This window comes from Rattus norvegicus, chromosome 13, assembly GCF_036323735.1.
Source record: "Rattus norvegicus strain BN/NHsdMcwi chromosome 13, GRCr8, whole genome shotgun sequence".
Lineage (NCBI taxonomy): Eukaryota > Metazoa > Chordata > Mammalia > Rodentia > Muridae > Rattus > Rattus norvegicus.
The window spans coordinates 95,025,384-95,031,719 of record NC_086031.1 but is presented as its reverse complement, the minus strand read 5'-3'; the positions used below and the strand labels follow the sequence as shown (position 1 = coordinate 95,031,719).

The following is a 6,336-nucleotide window of genomic DNA, read 5'->3' as shown; positions in this document are numbered from 1 at the left end:
ACCCTGGAGATCTCAGTTCTTACAATTGCTGGCCACACTGGTAGCATTGGGTTTCCTTGTATGTATCCTACTCAGTTTCTGACCTCAGGGCGAGCAGTCTTCCCTAAGGCCCCCCAGGGTTTCCTCCTAGTGTCTTGGGGGCAGTGGGACTGTCTTATCTGCAGGGGACGTCAAGTACACCCGGGGTGGGCAGTGAACCTCTCCTTTGTGGGAGTGAAGTAGCCTGGCTTTGACTTCTGCCTCTTCCTCATCTGGACTTGGGGTGAGCTCTGTGCAGCCACTGGCTTTGGGAACTTGGAATTTTGACACAGCAGGGGAAGGCAGCTCAGTGGATAAAGGAGTTTGACCCGGAGCCTGGCAACCTGTGTTTGATCCCTGGAACCCACATGGTAGAAGGTAGAAGGTAGAAGGTACTGCATGTTGTGAATCTGGGGGCTCGCATGTGCTAAGCAAGCCGTCTGCCGACTGCTGCTGATTCACACACCGATTTCTTATGGTTTTTCTTCTCATTTCCTTATGCCTACTTGAGAGGGCTGGCTTTCTCCTTCCCCCTTGTGAGCTCTGAGGATTCTGCTCTGGCACAGTGACAAGCGCCTTCACACAGGCCTCTTACCCCCCATCACTTTTATTTTAAGATAGGATCACACAAAGTTGCCCAGACAGGCCTTGAACTTGAAATCCTTCCTCCTTCACCCCCAGAATAGCTCATACGACAGGCCTGGGTTAACAGTGATGTTTTGTCAAGAAAGATCCTTTGCAGACCATTTGGGTTCAACTAGCAAGACCAGATCTGGAGAGTGAGGGGCTTCTTCTGAGCCCCATGCTCCTCCGCCCCCTCTTTTTTTAAGGCATGGATCTTTTTTTTTAAGATTTATTTATTGGGCTGGAGAGATGGCTCAGCGGTTAAGAGCACCCGACTGCTCTTCCGGAGGTCCTGAGTTCAATTCCCAGCAACCACATGGTGGCTCACAACCATCTGTAAGGAGACCCGATGCCCTCTTCTGGTGTGTCTGAAGACAGCTACAGTGTACTTATATATAATAAATGAATAAATAAATCTTTAAAAAAAAGATTTATTTATTAATTATATATGAGTACACTGTCGCTGTCTTCAGACACACCAAAAGGGGGCATCAGACCTCATTACAGATGGTTGTGAGCCACCATGTGGTTGCTGGGATTTGAACTCAGGACCTCTGGAAGAGCAGTCAGTGCTCTTTAACCATTGAGCCACCTCTCCAGCCCTAAGGCATGGATCTTATGTGGTCCAGTCTGGCCTTGAATTCTCTATAATGCCAAAGAATGTCTTAAAATTCGGATACCCCCACCCCCTCCTTCCAAGCGCTAACTTTCCACTACTCATCTCCCCTAGCACATTCAAAGGATTGCAGGCAGCAAGGAACAACAGTGGTTTCTGCTCACGGGAGGGCGGGAAGGAGATTGGGGCGGGGGGTGGGGGGGTTCCCTTGGAGGCCTGCAGCTGAGGTGCCACGTCCTTTGTCTTCCGGAGAGGAAGGCTGGCAAACGCTGTGAGCTAGTGTCTGTGGGAGTGGGAAACAGGAAGCAGACCTCAACCCGAGCAGATGGGATAGAAGCCTGAACCCCACATCACATCGTGCTCCTCCCTGAGTGGTCTGCTGCTGAGCCCACAGAGCAGCCATAGACATCTGCTTTAGGAGTGGAGATGTAGGTGGGAGCCTGAGGCAGGAAGGGGTCCAGCTATAGGAGCCCCAGCCAGGTAGAACATAAACTTGACTCTGCTGGGGTGGATCAGGGCCACTTTTGTGGGACGGAGCAGTCGACCTGGTAGGTAGTTACTGAACCCAGTCACCCAGAAGAGACACAAGCTTCAGAGATCTCTGTCCATGATCAGTTGGCCCAGACGCTTTGAGCCTGCGGTGGCCCATCATGGTGTGTGTGGGTGTGGGTGGGGTGGGGGGGGATGTTGATGAAAACCAGTCCCATGGCAGGGACGAGGAGAATGGGATCCCATTACCTGGTTCTTGTTGAGGGGCCGTGGGATGAAGCCACCGTGGGGTACCAATGTAATTTGTTTGTTTGGTTTTTTTGTAAGTACACTGTCGCCGTTTTCAGACACACCGGAAGAGAGCATCACTGGATTCCATTACAGACGGTTGTGAGCCACCATGTCCTTGCTGGGAATTGAACTTCAGACCTCTGGAAGAGCAGTCAGTGCTCTTAACTGCAGAGCCATCTCTTTCCAGCACCACCAGTGTAATTTTTACAGAATTCATATCCAGATCCCCTAGCCTGACTGTTGAGTAATTTGCCTGCACCTTATTCTCTGGGACATTTTCCATTTGTTTGTTTCCAGCAGGTCTGCTTATAAAGCAGGACAGAGCACTTTTACTGACAATGAAAGGTCGGGTCTGGGTTGTAGTTTTCCTGCATGACGGGCAAATTCTCAGTCTGGGGAAAGGAGTGCACTAGGACCAGGAGGCTCCTGGCTCCCAGCCAAATCCCTGCCGGATTAGCGCCTCCAAGGGTCTCCAGGCCACCTCTACTCCATTGCCAGCTGAAGGGAGCCTTGGAATCAAACCAGTTATCCAGGTAGTGCTTGCTGTCATGTTCCAGAGACCCAGTTCCAGGTGGACCAGCGTCCCCCGCCCCGCCATGGAGGTTACACAATGACCCAACTAGGTTCTGGGGGGGGGGGGGTGTCACCGATGGCTCGGGTCCTAGAGAGAGCCCTCACGATAGTCCCTCCACAGTGACAGCATCACTTGACCGCCCCAGGCTGAGGAACTGAGAGAACCGTCCGCGTCTGATCTTCCTCAGCACCCGGACCTGGGTCCTGTGCCCCAGGGCGCAGGGCGTCTGGCCCTCGTGGCGGCGCTCGTACGCCCTCTGGTGGCCGTCTTTCGAGCCTGGGGCGCAACAGTCCCCAGACTAGAGCGGGAGAGGTGACCCAGATCTACAGACTCTACGCGAGGATCTCGTTTGCACAGAGGAAGCATACTTTCGTTGACACTTAATTCCTGGGAAGCCAGTGGGGCACGCTTGGACCACCAAATGGGTGAGGGGACCCGTGCCCTGGGAGAAGCGGGCAGAGACCGCGTACCCAGCGGAAGTGGTGGCTATTGTGCTAGCGTTAGGCCCTCCCACTCCCGTGCTGGCCATCCGCCTCTGGATGCCGCACTCCCTTGGGGTGGGAGGCCCGAGACCAGCTGGTCAAATTGGAAGAACCACAGTCACTGTAGGGGACACGAATGGTGGCTGAGAATTCCCCTTTCAATTTCTCCCTTGTTTACCGAGCTTATTAGAGGCTCCAGATCAATAGAGACTTGTTTATTGGGCTTCGGTTCTTGGGTTCCTGCTTGGAAAGGTGGCCCAGATACCACTGCAGCTCTGGCAACCAGGAAGGGCTGCCCTACCCAGGCCGAATGCAACCTTGTGTCGAGACCCATAACGGAGCCAGGCCCAGGCAACTTCCCGCTAGGGTAGGGGCTACGTGGTGGGTGGTGGTGAGGCTGCAGAGGCTGTCGGAACTAGTCCTGATCCTCCTGGGGACCTCGAAGGAAGGGAGCTGGGTGGGGAGGGAGCCTCAGTAAAGAACCCTGTAAGGTAACTGTTGCCTGATGGTTCTTAGTTCTGGCTGGCCAGGGAGGAGGGGGAGGTTCTAGCGGACATTTTGAGTCTATCAGAACCCAGAGGCCCCACAGAGCAGGGGGAGTCCTTGGAGAGGCAGGCACTCCACCTTGTGGGGCTGGAAAGAAGGTTGGTTAGGCGGTGAGGAATCTGAGGAGGGAATTTCCTTGATTCTGTTTGTGGTGTGTAATGAAGTCTGTTTTCAGAGTTCTGGAGGCTGAGGGTCTAGGGAATGTAGTCCCATGATAGAGTACTTGTTTAGCTTGCAGGAAGGCCTTTGATCCTCAGGGTGGCGAAAATCAGCAGGGGTACACATCTATAATCACAGCACCGGGCAGGCAGAAACCAGAGGACTGGAGGGTCATCCTCAGCAACTGAGTGAGCTCAGAGCCAGCCTGGGCTACGTAACTCTGTCTCCAAACCAAACCGCTGTTCTGGAGATTTGGAAGACAAAGATCAAGATATGGAGTTTGGAGGTGGAGAGATGGCTCAGTGGTTAAGAGCACTGACTGCTCTTCCACAGGTCCTGAGTTCAAATCCCAGAAACCACATGGTGGCTCACAACCATCTGTAATGAGATCTGATGCCCTCTTCTGGTGTGTCTGAAGATAACTACATTGTACTTATATAATAAATAAATAAATTTTTAAAAAAAGATGTGGGGTTTGATGTCTGGAGAGGCTTCTCCAGGGAAGACACCTGTGTGTCCTCACAGCCAGGAGGGATTAAGGACAAGAGGCTCCTTCCTCTGATCTCTAGATCTTCTCAAAGGATCCCGCCTCAGGGAGGCTCCTGACTTGTCTAGATGAATTTCGGGTAGTAGTTCCCAGAGGAGGCAGCCCCTCTGAGGATGAGGATGAAGTCCAGAGTACACTACCCCTTTAAAATGAGAGCTTGTCCCCAGCACATTTTTGTGAGGAAATGGGCTAGTGGGTGTGTACTTTCTCCAATTCTCCCCAGACCTGTTTGCTGCAGGGAAGGTGATCTTCCCTTCCAGGTGTCTCCTCTGGATGGAATGCTGGAGTTGGTGCTTTTCGGGAGATGGTGGAATCTTTTTTTTTTTTTCCGGAGCTGGGGACCGAACCCAGGGCCTTGTGCTTGCTAGGCAAGCGCTCTACCACTGAGCTAAATCCCCAGCCCCGAGATGGTGGAATCTTTAGGAGGTGGAGCCTAGCTGAGGGAAGTAGGTTACTGGAGTCGGCACCTTTGAAAGTTAAACCAAGCCTTGTCCCTTCCTGTCCCTATTTTCCTTATAGCTAGAGGGAAACAACCTTGTTCTTCCCATTGCCATGATGCTCTCTGCCTCTGTCTCACAGGGGCCCAGAACTGATGGAATAAAGAATGGTGGGGGCTGGAGAGGTGGCTCAGTGGTTAGAAGCACTGACTGCTCTTCCAGAGGTCCTGAGTTCAATCCCCAGCAACCACATGGTGGCTCACAACCATCTGTAATGGGATCTGATGCCCTCCCCTGGTGTGTCTGAAGACAGTTGCAGTGTACTTATATATAATAAAAATAAATAAATCTTTAAAAAAAAGAACTATGGGTGGAAATCTTTGAATCAATAATTTTTTGTTTCTCTGTATAGCCTAGGCTGTCCTAGAACTTGCTTTGTAGACTAGGCTGGCCTCTAAGTCAGAGATTCACCTGTCTCTACCTCGAGTGCTGGAATTAAAGGTGTGTGTGTGTGTGCCACTACCCACTGTCCAGCTAGACACTTATTCCGTAAGTTGTTCCCATCAGATATTTTCTCACAATGACACAAAAATAACCATCCAACACTACAGAGCCTGGGACAGCATGGTGGGTGCCAACTGCATTTCCTGGGTCCCCACTCACCTTAGAGACACAGCGCCCAACAAGTGTCCCCCACCATGTGGAAAATGCTGTTAGCAGTCACATCCTGGCTAACAGCTGGTCCTGATGCTGTTCCTGCTCAGGCTTGCTGAGGTGGCCTTTTATGCTGACCAGGTGTTCCTCACCTGTAACATCAGGAAGGACCACACACCCGGATTCAGGTCTCAGGGGCCTGGGCAGGTTGAAAGCTAGGGAGATGCTTAGGGAACGCAGAAGAAAGTGTGGGTGGTACCAAGTATGCTCTTAATCCCAGCACTTGGGAGGCAGAGGCAGTCAGATCTCTGTGAGTTCAAACCCAGCCTGATCTACATAGTGAGTTCTAGGACAACCAGGACTATATAGAGATAACCTCCCTCAAAAACAAACAGTCATCAAAACAAACAAACCCCAAAGAACAAAGAGTAAATGAAGAAATAAGATGTTTGGGGAGAGAGAAAGGGGAGACAACATTATAGCCCTCTGGCCTGGAACTCATGGTGTGGTCTGGAACTCAAAGCGATCCCAACTTTGGCTTCCTGAATACCAGGTTGTAGCTGTGGGCCACCATGCCCAGCTTACATTGTCCTTCAGTGTGATTGGTGGAAGGGTCTCTAGTGCGGGTCTAATGTCCCACGGGATGGGCATCAATATTCGATGGGCATTTGTGTTGTTTGCTTTGCCTCGTCATGAGCAATACGGACTTTTGGTAGCATCCTGTAATCTGACCACTCAGGAGGAGGATCATGAATTTGAGACTAGCCTGGGCTATCTACTGAGACCTTGTCTCAAAGAAGAAGGGAGGGAGAGGAGGAGGAGGAGGGAGAAAAGGAGGAGGAGTGAAGGAAGAAGAGAGGGAGGGAGGAGGGGCTTACTGGTAGACCTGGCCAATGGAC

At 51.7% G+C, this 6,336-nt stretch overlaps 1 long non-coding RNA gene across 1 annotated transcript; it reads left to right on the top strand.

Annotated features, from left to right (window-relative positions):
- Nucleotides 1–1,971: 1,971 nt before the first annotated feature.
- On the top strand, nt 1,972–5,144 carry LOC134481537 (uncharacterized). Its single transcript, XR_010057111.1, has 2 exons — nt 1,972–2,571; nt 2,733–5,144. It is a non-coding gene; the product is annotated as an uncharacterized LOC134481537 (long non-coding RNA).
- Nucleotides 5,145–6,336: the final 1,192 nt, after the last annotated feature.